This window comes from Armigeres subalbatus, chromosome 2 (genome assembly GCF_024139115.2).
Source record: "Armigeres subalbatus isolate Guangzhou_Male chromosome 2, GZ_Asu_2, whole genome shotgun sequence".
NCBI classification, from domain to species: Eukaryota; Metazoa; Arthropoda; class Insecta; order Diptera; family Culicidae; genus Armigeres; species Armigeres subalbatus.
The window spans coordinates 8,467,335-8,483,593 of NC_085140.1; the positions used below are offsets into that span (position 1 = coordinate 8,467,335).

The window sequence follows — 16,259 nt, forward strand, 5'->3', positions numbered from 1 at the left end:
GTTTTACTAAAGGAATTTCCCAAAGAGAACCTGAATGGATTATTCTTTCTAAAATCAAAAAATTCTGCAGAAATTGTCATAGGATTTTACGAAGGAATTCCTAATGAAATTTCCTGAGAAATGCCTGTAGGAATTAAAAAAAGTCATAGTTTTCTCCAGAAATTCTTTCAGAAACTGCACCAAGAACTTTATTGGCATATTTAACCAAATTTTAGGAAAAATATTAGACTACTTTTGAAATTTAAATATTTCGAGATCAAAACGACTGAAATGTATCAAAATCCTGAATTGGAAATAATTTTTAAAAAAGTTAGTAACAAATTAGTTCTATGATACCACAATATTATTCCTAACACTTAGGGGTCACGAAAATGATTAATCAAAATAACAAAATAGTGGTAAGTCAAATATCATTTTGAAGTCAGGTATTGATTAGTATCGCCGGCAATTGACTATTTTGTTGAATGTGCTGTTTGATGATCGGCAAACGCAGAATATTGCAATTTTAATTAAATGAGTTCGCATTTCCTTTGAGGCAATATAACTCACGAACGGATGGACCGATTTGCAAGAATTTCTCACTAATCGATTCGTCTTGGGAACAGCTGTGTTTATATATACAAAAAGTTTGCAACTTCGACGAGTAATGGTTGAAAATTGTCAAAGTACTATATTAGAACGATTTGGGAGAAAACCCAACGTGATCACACAAAAAATTATCTAGAGCGCGGCGCTGCAATGTTCTCATTTCCTTTGAGGCAATATAACTCACGAACGGGTTGACCGATTTGTACGGTTTTCTCACTAATCGATTCGTCTTGTGATCAGCTGTGTTTATATACATAAAAAGTTAAAACATTTCGCTGGGAAAGTTGAATAAATCTAACAATACTGTGAGTTCTGAAGAGAACCATCAAACTCGAATAAAATCGACCTAGAGTGCGACGTTGCAATCAACTAAAAGATTGACAGGTTGAAAAAAAAACAACCCGAGCAAGATCGGGCGGATTCGTCTAGTATTTTATTTAAAAAAATCTCATGAAATGAAAACCTTCAGAAAATTTGTGATAACAAAAATTGATATTTGGCGTATTTGGCCAGAGTTTAGTTCTGGGCGCAAATAGCACGGATTTGATTTCAGTCAGTGCAGATTTGGCACGGAAAATATTTCAGGATCCCGTAGCCACTTTGTAATTGTTATTCATACCCTTGTCTAAACTATACCTTTCATGCTGTGGGAAACAGAGGCAAACCGCTAAGCATCAAGAGAATGTGAAACGAGGTGATCGTAAATGTCGGATCAGACCAGGAATGTTTGTGTTATGGGAAGAAAGCACTGTAATTATTAAAAACACATGTCACTGATCAACCATTTTTTCAATTGGATGATAATGTGATAATAAATATTGTATTGCTGATCCAGATATCTTGGTGGAGAGAACAATCTGTTGTAACTGAATACCCGATTGGACCAAACAAAGAGCCGGGGTATTTGGAAGACTATATCAAAGTCCTTGATCATGGAAATGAAAAATACCAAATCGACTCGCTTTGTCTTATCATAACCAAATAAAATATTATAGCCGATGAACAAAAAAATGCGTCAGTTGGAGTTTTTTTGTATAGAAGGAGGAAGTGTGGGTCGTGGGCTATCTGGCAACAGAATTTAATACATGTACAAAAGTCTGTTTTAATCAACTCGAAAAATAAAAAAGTAATTTTTTCAGCTGTATTATAACGTGAGCCTACGGAGGAAAGTCCTGATGTGGTGGAGTTAGGGCAAATGGACGTTGATTTCATAGGTTTTAGAACCTATGACGGAAATTGGACAACGGGCGGAAAATACCTGAAGTACCCGTAATTATTGCGAACGTTTTCTCGAGTCACCACGAGTACGTTGGCTTCTACCCCTCTTCTACTAATCGTATAATAAAATGATATTGAGTGTATATATCACACAGGACCATGGCTCCGTGAAGTGTTATACACGCCTGAGCCTACTAAATAAACGGACTTGGGAAAAAAGAACTGCGAACGTTGCTTGAACGATTATTCTCTTCACCTCATGTAGCCCGATCCGTGAAAGTTGGCAGCTTTTCTCATATGGCGCAGTGGAAGATTCCATTCATTGTTTTTTGGCATTTCTATTCAAGCGAATTAACGGGTTTGAAAAGAGACCTTTCCGAATAATGATTAATTAATTACGGAATTATGTTGAATTTTTCAATACTTTTTTGGCAGAATTTTTTAGTATCGGTTGGAAAAAATAATCGTCATCAAGATAACAGTAGTATAAGCGGTAGCAGTGATAGTGATAGACCTAAAGAGTTTTTAGGAAGATGATGGTTTTTATTCAATTCAGAACTAAAGATCGTACAGTAACTTCTTTGGACCAGTACCAGGCGACATTAGAAAATATTTTGCAAACTGTTATATCGGCAGATACATAATACTTTTGCCACAACCATGTCATTTGTGTAAGTGAATTCTTATTGACGGCTGGTGACTACCGAAATGTGATTTGATGATCTTGAGAGATTTTCTCCATATTTACCCAGGCCCGGATCATCAATTCGCGTGGTGCTTTAATTATTGTTTTCCTCTGTGAACATGGAATCACAGGTGAACGATTGGTACATGGAGAAGTTGAATGAACCATGAATTGTATCATCTTTACCGCGAATCGGACGACTGCGGTGGTTCTCGATAATGATCTGAATACGGCGTGCGGCTTGTGGATGAAGGTTTCTAATATTGGAAGCGAATTAGTTTAATACATAAATTAATTAGAAGCACAAACCACTGATGTTTCATATTCTTTAAAATGGCATATTGATTTTTTTTAACAATTTCAGTAACGTTTTATGTTATAAATACTCAGATATCTTTCTATAGTAAATGACTTCAACGGATAAACTTGAATCTTTCTAACGTATTAGCAAAAAATTCTACATGGCTAAAAACAATGCCACCTAGCGTATAAATACATAATTTCGATGGATTCCCATAAGTTTCAGTACAGTTCAGTTAAGCACCGCCTGAACGTTGGTCGATATGGATGACATTTTGTCTCGAACATCAGAATATCAAATATTATGTGACCTATCAAAAAATTAATAAATAAGTTTTTTCATACTAACTTGAGCCACCCTATGTCCATGAAATAAATTAAAAACATGCGTCTTCGAATATATCATGTCATGTTACCATTATTGGATTAATCGGCATGCAGATTAAATGAAGGTTAAAAACGAAGGACCATCCTCCTTTAATATGCTAATTTTCGCTTGCGAATAGTGATTCAAATAAATAAAAAATATTAAAAAATATTGACCATGATAAATTTTGAGTGATAGGATACCGTAAATATCCATTCTGATTTGAAATTTTTCGAAATATAACCTTAGTTCAGTTCGCTAATAGGCTAATATCGAATGCTAATATCGAAAGTCGATGCTGCGCCTCGAAGCCAGAATATCCAATCAAGCCTACTCGGAATTCATTTTGAATCAAAAAAATTGTGATTGTGATGCAACTCATATTTATTACATCCGATCGAAAGGAAAAAAAGAACAGGTTTCCGACAGAAATTTGTTTATTCCAACATCACACCTAATCGAAAACCGATCCAAAACTGCCCTTTCAAACTAAACATTTCGGTCACGGTATTCGACGTTGCATCGATCCCAAAACGAGTGGTGCAGCAGCCTGATTTGCAAATCTCGAGACGAATCGTTTCTCAGCGAGCGAGCGAGCGCACATGGCCGCAGCAGCAGCTGTGGCAACAAACATCGTCGGACCGTTGAATTTTTAGAGAGAGCAAAAAAAGCACGTCGACCTGTCCGATTGATCCGTTTGAAACCGGCTGAAGTGGTCTGTTGCCCAACGAATGAATCCACTGACCATACGGCAGTGCTTATATGCCATATTCGCCATATGAGCCGTTATGAGCATACACAAAATAAATCCCAAGCCTACATCAGGAGAACTTGAATATTTTGGTGACAATTTTGATGTGGGTTTAGGGTTTTTGTTTTTCAGTCAGATTTCTCCAAAAGACACTCCCGGGAGAAACTTTCCAAAAATAAAAAAGTTGTGGCTCACGTTGTTCACATTTGCATACCGATATTTGATCGGTTTTGAACGTCAATCGTGTTTTGCTTGTCCTGGTTTCAATTGGTCACCGGGTTCGTCGCTTGATACGATGAAGTCACCACACTTGTGTAGTGCGCTATGTTGGTTGAAAGTAAATACATAAAGAAGTAAAGTGCTTGTCTTTTGTTCGTGGAATACTACAACTTTTTCGTGAGCATGTGTTGATCTCAGCTGCTCACCTAAACACAACTTTATTTAGTGACTAAATTAATTCTGCTTATTTCATTTCTTTTTTTCCGTATCAAATGAGAAGCATAATTAAGAATCGTGATCAAAGCAGATACACAGAAACGCTCAACAAAACAATGATGAAGCGTAAATCAGTACAACCATGTTTAATCTCAAATGCCCAAATTAAACTATGAAAACCAGTTTAATGCATTCTTTGTACACTTGTTGAGCAGTCGCTAGAACTGAGATACAACTGGACTTGTTTATATCCAATCAATCCTGTTTAATAAACCGGCTACTTAGCTGGTGGCGACACAAGGTTCGATCACGCGTTTTTTGTGTAAGTAATATTGGATTGAATTGACGAACGAAGTGTGATAGCTCGGCAACAATAAACAGTTGGTTGATCATGTTCTTGGTGAATGATCATTTTTTGTCATGAAGACTTCCTCTAAATATTATTCTTTTACTGTATGTCATTCTATATGCGTCAATTGATTATTTAAATTATTTATTCTGATCGATTTTTCGACATTTTCATTCCAATCTAACTTTGACAGTTCAAGCCTCATGATTTTCAGGTCACTCAACTCAGTCCAAATCTTTTCTCATTTTGTTTCTATGTTCCGATCCACCTTTTTCAAAAAATTATAATTATCTTGAAAGTATTTGCTACTTATGGTAGGTAAATGCTGATGCTTTACAATAATTCACAACACTATTCACTTTTAAAATAAATATACCTAGTATAGGCTAGTATTTTTTTCTAAATCAAGGGAAATATAAGCACCCGTGTTAATTATTTGTATTTTCCTAAGAAGTATTTTTAAATTGTACTGTACTTGTAATTATGTAAAGTACATTGCTATAAATATGTACCACTTTTTCCAAAGATTGAGAATCGCTGGCACCGACGACTGACGCGCTCGCTCTAAACAAACATCACGAAATATGACTTGACGAAGGGATTAGGTCAAAATAAACAGAAGCTGCTGCGGCAAACTTTTTTTTTTATCGTCACCATCAACGGACCATGCTTGAATAAATATGCGTGTACCTACAAATTTGAATGACCAATAAGTCGTTGCGTCAGTTACCCTCCCGATCCCGCCCAGTCCGATTCGAAACAGATTATATCGCCATGTGGAATGAACATAATTGAATGCCGACGCCAACGCTGACCACGAACTGCGGCTGGCATGGCGCGGCCGTTGGTTTCGTCCGCGCGGCTCAGACAATAGAAGCGTAAAAGGTAATCATTGCGATAGTCACAGGTCATTTGAGATGAAAGCGAAAGTAATGACCGCAGTTTAGGCGTAAGAGCAAATGATTCGGGAGATTACTGTCGATGTGGGATTTTGAAGCATGCTCGATAAGATTATAATTATTTTATTTCGTTTCATTTGAAGAGATTTGTAAATTTAATGTGGTTTTTATAAGCAGATTAAGATCATGGTATCATGGCTGTTTCAAGCTTGGTACCTGCTCCTTATGGTACAGAGAAAAGATATTGTAGACAGTATATGTTCTTGGTCATCCAAGAAATCCCTGGAGTAAAGCATTCTAGGCAACAAGCGTAACCAAAGATCAATTTTTCCCGATTCAAATATGGTATACATGCTTTCAGAAGCGCAAAGAATAAAATGCTGGCACAGCATATGTTTTTATTCATACAAAAAATCCCTAGAGTTAGGCCTTTCCATCTGCACACGTAACCAAAGATCAATTTTGTCGATTCGATTAAGGTACATGTTCTCTGTAGTGCAAGGAGAAGAATGTGTTAACAGCATATGATCTTGGTCATCCAGGAAATCCCTTGAGTAAGACTTTTCAATCTGCACGCATAATCAAAGATCAATTTGCCCGATTCAAATATGGTACATGTCCTGGTTATTACATTACCCGATTTACTCGCAACAAGTTGCATTCGACGGGGAATGCGGTCCCATTGTTTGCTATTGAAAATTGGCCCGATTCGGCATTTCGGAATTATTGAAAAATCATTGTTTTTTTTCCCAAGGGAAAAAAATTTTAAAATTGGAAAAAAAATGTTTTCAAGAATGGTGGCAATGCATAGTAATTAATGCAAAAACATGCAAAATGATAGAAAATATGCGATCTATTCCCCTAAAGTGCTTTTTTGACCTTTCTTATGTGATGTTTTTAGCTCCAAGCCGTTTTTGAGCCACATTTTTTTTTAATTTCAGTTTTTTGCTTATAAGCGCATGAAATGGCATGCGTCCCCATCACTTCAAAATGCCAATAAGTTAAATGAAGTTGTCGAGCTTGTAACTGATCAAACATAATAAAGTATTTCAAGAATGCATGATTGGTCTCATGTTCAATGTTGATTTTTTGATGATGTGTTCATCGAAAATACGTTGAGAAGATGGAATTTTAATCTCTGAGTAAAACTTTTACTAGTTCAGATTTTTACCATAAGATATATTTAACCGCAGCGTTAATGCACATTCAACCAATACTGCGATACAAGATTTTTGTTACAAGAGTTTACAAGGCCATCTTATAACTACTGCAATCGAACTTTATTTATGGCCTACTTCAAAACTAGATTTCAAAATAAACTACGATTTTTTCTCGGAAGAAGATTACAAAGCGATGGAGAAAAAGCAGATTAATTCACCTAGCGGCGATGTTGCCTTTCTCGTGAACCATATTAAAAAAAACACATTAGAAAATCACATTCTATCATTTTGAATTAATTTTAAATAAATTTTTTTTTGGATTAATTTCTATGCATTTTGTGATTTTTTTTTCCAAGGGGGAAATATTTTGAATATTTAAACATCTCAAGGCTAACTATTTTCCTTAAACGATATTTTTTCTAAAATCAATAATTGAAAATCTTTTCATTCGTGCCAAAAGATTCCAAATTTATTCATTAGTTCAAATGTTATGAAGGTTTGATTTTTTTTGGGAAACCCCATTCTGAAAATGGTCACCCTAAGAGCGAAACAAAAAAAAATACGGGTCTAATTATTTTCGATAGAGATCATTCATACATATTTTGAGCAAAATCGGTGAGCATTTTTTTCGTCTTTATTCTTTTTTTTATGGAATCGCTGATATTATATATTTTCATTTCGCACCTTTTTCATAAATTTTTCAGCTTAAATGTAAATGGTCCGCATTAATGTAATGCACTGAATTATGTTTTTATTTTGCTCAGTGTATGCTACTTTATGTACCACAATGGGCACATGACATTTAAAACAGGGCAAGGTTTTTGATTACGTGTGTAGGTCCTTTTTTCTTAGATTTCTTGGATAACCAAGAACATCGTCCGTTCAAATATACTATCCGATGTTCAGTTCAATGTACCTTTGACATTTTCAAAACAGGCCAATATTTTATGGATTTAGCCCGTTTTGATAAACTACAGTGCATATATACCGCACAAAAAAACTAATTAATTAAAAAAAATAAAAAATAAATTAAAAAACTAAAAAATTAATAAATTTGGTGTACTTGTTCAAATACCAACCAATATCAACAGATTTATTTGACATCAATCCATCGAATATTGGGATGGACGAATTAAAACTCCCATGGACGTAAACATATTTTCGTAAGACAAATTAAAGAAAATTGAAGGGCATTTTTGTATTAAACCATGATTTGTTCATTGCGGTAATAGTAGGGGAAGGATGGCAGACTTGATCCCTGGGGAGACTTGATCACCCCCCGTTTTATCGAGAATGAGAGTAGTTTTGTTCTAGCGTATTTTTTAGAATAGATGCTCTAGACAAGTGACCTTTATGTGGTGAGTTATTTTTCGGATTGACAACCTTATTTATTCTGCAGGGCGGTTTGTATGTTTTGACCTTCCTAAAGATTTTTTTATTGTCCACGCAAAATTTGAAAAACTTTTCATAACAATGACCAAATGCTTTCATTTTTTCACAGCACAAAATGTCAACATTCCATCCAAGTTTTAGGATATTTGGATTTGAAGTTATTGCCTCAATATGGGGACGCTTGATCCCCCATTAGTCATCCATACAACAATTTGGCGAAAAAAAAATCTGTTTTCAGGCTTCTATTTTTTTGTAGATTTGACAGATTTGATGAAGGGTTGGCAGGAAAAAATATTTATTGCGTAGATATCATAGAAAGGGGATCAAATCTCCCCAAATTTTAAAATTGCATGTGCTGTCGAATTCAATAACAAAAATCGTTCATGTATACGCACAGAAATTAATTAATAATTCCGTAATGCCGCGTATTTTGAAGGAAAAATATTTTTTTAAAACTAAGGATTTTATCAAAGCAATTTCTTGGAGAGGGATCAATTTCCCCCGAATATTTTAAAAGTCGACTTTTGACAGCACTCCAAAAAATCTATTGTGTATCAATAACAACAATAATTCAAGGACTGTCATACATCAGTAAAGTTAAATACTATATTTCTTAGAGAGTCTGTGTGGAAATCGCGTATGTTTATTTATTTGTGGCTGTGATACATCGGAAATCAGAAAAGGGAATCAAGTCTCCCCAGTCTCCCCTACACAATGGAAAGTAGGAACTCGAAAATGCATGTTACATAGAACATAGTGTTAGAGTCAATAGTTGGGCTAACGTTTGCTAGCAGTACCAACTATGACGGAGATTAGCTCAGGGGCTGTGCACAAACCACGAAGACCAAATTTTCACGTTTTCAAACCCCTCCCCTAGTAGTAATAATTCTACGTAGATTCTTGGTATACCACCCGTCCCCTTCATAGACAAAACTAGGCTTTTCATGACCAGCCCCCACCTCCCTCCCACCCCTCCTTGAGAGTCTATGTGGTTTATGGACAGCCGCTCACTACCCTGCAACTTATGCCTCAAAGTTGCGTTCTATCCCAACAATACAGCATGTATACCACAAGGTGTCTCTATAGGGGAACATTATTTTATAAAAATCAGTATCTGAAACACCCACCACGCGAAAGTATGTATAGTCTCCTCTTTCATGTCGTGGGTATACTAAAATGTTCTATCAGGGGATCTAGAACATTTATTTTTTCCGTATTTTTAGTGCAAACTCCATATAAATCATATTCGCCACCAAACTCTGGAAAAATAACTCCCCATAGAACATTTTATAATTGCACTTAAGCAAAAAACCTATACTATCGTGTAGTAGGTGTTTCAGAGATAGCGATTTTTTGAAAATATGTCTCTTGAAACAAAGACACCGTGACCAGCTAGCACACACACAACATGCCACAATTCATTGTTGCTAGATATTTTCATTTGAAATTGTGGAGAATGTGTATACTATGTGCGAAAAGTGAAAAAAAAACTTCTTCAAAAAAATTGTGCTTGATATATATAGGTATATGTGTATAACTCAATGGACGAAATGGTTCTACGCCCCAACAAAAAAATAAGACCTATTCTGCCGTAATCTGAAAAAATGACGTATACGCCATTTTCCAAAAATGGTGTTAACTAGTAGTACTCATCGAGCTCTTCAACAGAAAAATGGAAACATGCATGTTGTAATTTGGCGCTTACGTCACTTTCTCAGATTACGGCAGTATTGTTGCCAGTTTACCAATTATGTTTAGTAAAATATAAATTCATTCTTGTTTTTGTAACCGTTTGCGAATTATTCTCGAGGTGATTTTAAAACACAGTGGCTTAAGCGCCACACTCGAAGAGAGACCACCGGTCGTGTTCTCTATTTGCCCGACTTTTACAGACCCTTTACCTCTGGGGACTCTCGAACGGTCGCTGGCTCCAAAATTACTTACGCTTAATATTTACTTCCCCACTTCCCACCTACCTGAACTCGCTCAACCTACTGAAAAGAGAACGGGAAGCAACTTTTTAAGCCAACTTTCGAACTGTAGCCACGGAAAACAAGATGGGATTGAATTTTGCCAGCCCCGTGAAACGCAATACAACTAAAACTCAAGCTTACTTCTTCAAATTACTTAACGGCATTTATTCTCTAATTCGGGTTGGACGTATCGGTACGGAGTGGAAAACAAGCTAATATAAATAACAAGCTCACATACCTGCGCAGATTTTTGCTTCTCGATGCACTGATGCGTTGAAAATACTCCGCCGAGAAGATGAAAACGATGTCCTCCGACCAGGTTGTGGTGATGGCGGCTGATTGGCTTTGCCGCAGATGCTGCAGATTGGCGCCCAGCGATGGAGGTCGAGCTCGAGCGATATGGCCGAAACTAAAGATGCGGAGGGAGTGGCGCCTGACGGAAGGCTTCCGATTTCGGAATCGAGAGTGGTCCGGAATAACCGTTCCCTCAAGCTAGTAGTTTCGTTTCCCTAACGACCCGGTTTCGCGTACCTTTCCGGTTCACCGAGCGAGGACTAAAGCGTACGATTATTCGGTCCAGCGTACGATTATTGACGACTTACGGGGACCGCACTCTCGGGAATGATCCACGGGAATTCGTTTGGGGATCTTACCTTCGACGGTTGATTGGCGACCGCCGAGTTTTTGCTTTTTGACGAGCGACTTCACTCCATCTCCGTTTAACTACCTTTACAGGCGGGCCTTAACGCACGCTCGAGCTCTCGATGTCCGTTGGACGAAATAGCGGGCCCTGTAGACGCCACACGTATTCCCGTACCCGACTCCGGTCGAATACACAAAATCCAGCCCGTACCAAAAAGCGCAATGAGCTGGAAAAGTCCAACGCGAATTCGTTTAATTACCAAAAACTTTACATTTAACATTATAATTCGTTTTACCTTTTTGTACGTTTCACTAGCTAACACGGTGTTCGCGGAATTCAAAAATACACGTCCTAATGACGTCTGCTACGTTAACTGTTAATTTAGAAATTTGATATTAGTCAAACAAGCCAAACTCAACTTAAAATACTGGAAAACATCGTAGCCTACTTGCAAACACTTCTAATCACCAGCCGTTTACTTAGCGAAATGATCGAGTTCTTGTCTGAATTTTATAAAGAAACTTATCCTTTGAAAAGTCGTCAATTATTTTAAATTTGCGTCAAATAAATTTGAAATGGCGACAACGAGTGCGCGCTTTCGGTGAGTCGACAAAAAACGAGCACATGAGAACACTACAACAGTACATGGTCAATTTTAATTTGGATAATAGATTAGTCAAGACACAAACCTTGTAATCGACATACAAATAAAAATTCAAATTTCTTTTCGTCCGGTTTGTAAATGATTTACGTAATATTTTACCATTTAATTAATTCCAAATAATTTAAATTTGTGATTTTACCTTAAAAGAGAAAAACGTCATAAATTACTATTTTGACTTAATTAAAATTTATCGAAAAAACGTAAAACGTTACATTTTACATGGCAGATATGAGAATATGACTTTTCACTGTGCATTAATTCACCAACAGCTCAGCTGATGAATTTTCAACACCCCATTACCACCCACCGGTTAGTAAACAAAGTTTGTATATGCAGATTTCGTTAGTGTTGATTAATCAATACTAACAAAGAAAGCAGTCATTGCTTTTCGAAGCTTGTGATGTAGTCTTGTGTACCACATGTACCGTTACTAATTAGCGACCAAACGCGATCTATTTTTTCACTATATTGACGAGGAAGGAGTAAATCGTTAGAGACAATGCAGTAAAAAGTAGACCAGACTATAACAGACTATGTAATTGGCATTGTGTTCTAGAAAATGTTAATACATCCCATTTAAAAGGACATTTGAAAAAATAATTAATTCCAATCGCATAAATAAAAAAATGAGTTTAAGTATTTGAAAATACGCATTTTGTAAGGTTGTCCTAAATCGTCACATGTTGGTCTGACTGGACTTGGGTTGTATTGACGACGACGTTTGTCGCTGACAGAATAAGCTACTGGATTTATAGTGTGCAAATTGGTTTTGATTATTTAGTAATTGGATCATTTTGTTGTTTGTCAATAACTCATTTCAGAGGCTGAATTTCAAAATGTGTTGAAAGTTTGGACTTGGCGCCATGTTTTTTTTCAACAACAGATCGTTGATAGAATTCTACTAGTTGTGAAGCTAAACTGCTAGTTGTAGTAACTTATGTACTAAAGGATACCAAAACTTCAATCATTAAATGTATAATCTTATAATTGTATACTATGTATTACATGTTTTCAATAAATAACGAGTAGATTTTGTATTAGTGTAGTCGATCAAACAATTTCATCGAGGAAGGTAGGTACTTTAGGAATTAACGTGATTTTCCGCTGGCGATCAGCCGCGCTATATCACGTGTGGTGCACTTGAACCGTCCGGTTGTAGCTAGCAGGGCCGATCCGCCCTTAAACACGTGGCTTAAGCGCCACTCCACGGGGGAGACCACGTGTACTGATTTATTGCCCGGACGAGACTCTCCTTAGGGCGAGTCCATTTAATCTCCTCGAAAGGAATTTTACAGATCGTTTCAGCTAGCTAGCGAACCAACGACCGAACGGGTTTACCCTAGTTATCGCAACTTCCTCATACAACCAGAAGGCACTCAGAGATTTCGGTAAGGGATCCACCCGGATAAAAAATATCATTAAAATATCATAAATTTTATTGTTACAACACTATTTAAAACATAATTTTTACCATTGAATATAATGGAATGTTGACAATAAAATCACATGAGAAATAATGGTTTTCCACGATAAAATTAATGGTAAATGGGACTTTTACAATTAAAAAGGGGGTTGTTATGTAATAAAACAATTGAGTTTACGGTTCTTCAATGGGATGATTTCGAGCAACAAAACAATAGAAAACATTGTGTTTTAAATGTTTTCAATTACTATTTCTATTGTTTTACAATAGAAATACAACAGGATTTAGAATACATTATACTCCAATATTACAATAAAAATACAATATAATTAATTGTTTTACAAATTATTTTATTTTCCTTCGGTTGTTTAGCATATCTTTAGACGAATCCAGAGCACTACTTCCAAAGTTAAGTGGGTTGCCTGTATCTGGAGAGAAATCCAACATCGGTTTAAAAAGCGTACTAACTTTGTTCCGAATAGACAATACATATAGATATAAACCTGTGAAAAATGTAAATTATAAAAGAATGTCAGTTTTATTAGAAAAAAAATACGTCGAGAAGAAAAGAAAAAATTACCTGCATCAGTTCTTATTATATCCCGTTGGTGAGATTGGCCAATGGTAGCCACTGAACGATCTTCAATCAGTGACCAGCAAGCAGCAGTATTTTATTTATCATAAGCTTCATTTCTGTAAAGGAACAAGGATACATGTTAATACCAGGCATGTCATCAGATATTATGATGATAAAATTTTCATTTATTTTTTGTTCGGGATGAACCACTGCGTTCATTATGTACATTGAACTTTTGTAGTATAAGATTACGATTACCGGTGGTGAGTATAAACCGTTTATCAGCGCAGTATCATTACTTGACACTCTACCGGTCGCTACTAAACGCGCTGCTAAAACAGTAGCGCAGCTGACAGGTGATCAAATCGACCAAATAACAGCGCTACTATTTGATGAACTATCAAACGTCGAACGTCACCGATACGGAATGCAGCCACCGAAATGATAATCGAAAATACCGAAAATAGTGACCGATGCGACAAAGAGTGACTAATCTAAATTGACAGTACAGTGAGAGTGATCAAAATACTCGCGTCCAGTAATCATGCTCTAACGCGCTTCAACACTTTAGATACTCACCACGGCACAGAAGCCATAGTGATCTACCGCTTTCCCAGCAGCAGAAACTGCAATGAAAAACCATACCTGCACCATACACACGCTCATTTGAATCTACTCAAAAGTGAGTCAAATTTGACTCACTTGGAAAAAAGTGGAACAGCTCACTTTTGAGTAACCGTATGTTTACTCACTTATGAGTAATGTAGCATCATGTCAAAATTAGAGTAGCTCTTACTCACTTTTTTTCAACAAAAAGTGAGTAGATCTTACTCACTTTAGGAAATGCTAGCTGTTTTGCGCTTCATTATGGAATGGCATTTTATTTTGATGAAAGAAAGGCTACCCGCCTCGCTAGATTTATTTATTAATATCATTAATATAAATATTAGTTGAATAAAAAAGTTATGTACAATAATGCTAAGTGCATAATAGTGCACATCGGCACCGCCTTGGCAGAAGTAGCGACTATTGTCTAGAATGTGAATAAATATAAAATCAAAACATAGGCTAACGATCCCAGTTCTTAGCAACTTACTTGGATGTAATGAACAGCTCCTTTTTTCCCACGATCATTTACACCGTCTGCCCTTCCTTAACGCCGGCCGGCACTGATGGGATGGCTACTCAATTTCGATGAACCATCTATCATTTGAAGACGTGTTCCTCATTTGGGGCATATATCCACAACATGATCGTATATGTATTAATATACAATTGTTGAAACTGCGAGACAAAGTTCTAGTTCCTGGGCGTCATCAATGCAATACCGCTAATCGGAGAATAATTCACGGAATCGGCCTTGAATCCTCCTTCACCGACAATCTAACGGAACAGCACCTCCGGATCGATCGTGCTGTGGAACTACCAGATTAGTGAGAATCCTTGCGGGCCATATACAGCGGGATCACCATCGCCAAATCCGCTCACATGCTCCGATATTTTTTAAGTGTCGTACTTACACGTCCGTAACATTTCTGAGTCGATAGAAATACGAGTTTTTCGGCTTTTTTTATTTTTTTTTTCAAAAACGCGAATATTTTTCACGGAAAACTTTCAAACTGTTTGACAGTTGAGATGAACAATTACGCAAAAGTGAGTAAACCCTAAAATTATAAGAATTGAGTGAAAATTGACTCACTTGCTAAATATAATGTTACTCACTTTTTGACATTTCCATTAAAATTTTAAAGTGAGTCATTTTGACTCACTTTTGAGTAGATTCAAATGAGCGTGCAGTTTCATTATTTTCATCTCTCCACTAATTATAAACAAAACTGTACACGCTCAAATGAATCCAGCCATTCTCCGAGTAAAATTATAAGCAAAAGTTTTTGTTCCCTTTCATTTTTTTGAAATCAAATTTTAATTGCAAAACATTTCTAGACCTGCAACAAGACCTGCAATATGAAAATATATACTTGAGAATCGGTATAACATTTTTATTTATTTAACAAACAAAGCTATTGTAATTTTATTGTTTTCAATTGTTATTTCATCAATATAATAAATCCATGAAATATTCCAAAATTATATTAATTGAATAACATTAGTCGGATTTCCAGATCATCCAAACCGAATGCTTTTAAAAATTGTTTAGTTTTTGGATGAGCAATACTAAACATAAGCGAACAATAAAAATATAATAGAATATATCGGAAACATTTAAATATATTGTTATTTTAATGTACGTACAATAAAGATCTTTTACAACCGCGAACATTTTACAATAAGTATACAATAGTTTGTATTGTTTGCATTACAATCTATTGTATTCCAATGGGTTATGTCATACAAGTTACTGTAAATTTTTATCCGGGCACCCATACTCAAATGCGATGCAACAGGTTATGCTGCTCGCAACATCTCATCATCGGAGATCCGCCGATGGTGGCAAAACAAACAACAGATAGGAGGTGGTCTGACTGCCCCTACGTCACACTCCCATATGGTGGAGGACGGGACTCGAATACAACAAACGCGATGTGACGTAAAACACATATAAATCAATCAAACAGCAGGGATTTGGGACAGAACTAACATTTATTATAAACAAGAGTCGAAATAGCTTTTAGGTTTACATGTATTTGGTTTCATTGCTCATTTTAATTCATGTTCAGATTGTATTCGTCCTCTCTATTCTATCCCTACTATGTATTGCGTTCTCTCTCCTGTCTAGTTCTCATGTGCTCATGTGCTTTAAATGTTCTTGATGTGACGTCACATTTCTAGCAGCGCATCGGTGGGGCTAGTCTGCGCTCCTGGTGACAAGAAAGG

The 16,259-nt window shown here is 36.3% G+C and overlaps 1 protein-coding gene and 1 long non-coding RNA gene across 3 annotated transcripts in view; one reads left to right on the forward strand and one right to left on the reverse strand.

Annotated features, from left to right (window-relative positions):
- LOC134217637 (sensory neuron membrane protein 2) overlaps positions 1 to 16,259 on the forward strand; it is a 124,971-nt gene that overhangs the window by 58,794 nt on the left and 49,918 nt on the right. The gene's annotated exons all lie outside the window — the stretch shown is intronic.
- On the reverse strand, positions 13,265 to 13,839 carry LOC134217640 (uncharacterized). The gene is made up of 3 exons (XR_009981116.1): positions 13,683 to 13,839; positions 13,428 to 13,540; positions 13,265 to 13,350 (listed from the first exon to the last, which is right to left on the reverse strand). It is a non-coding gene; the product is annotated as an uncharacterized LOC134217640 (long non-coding RNA).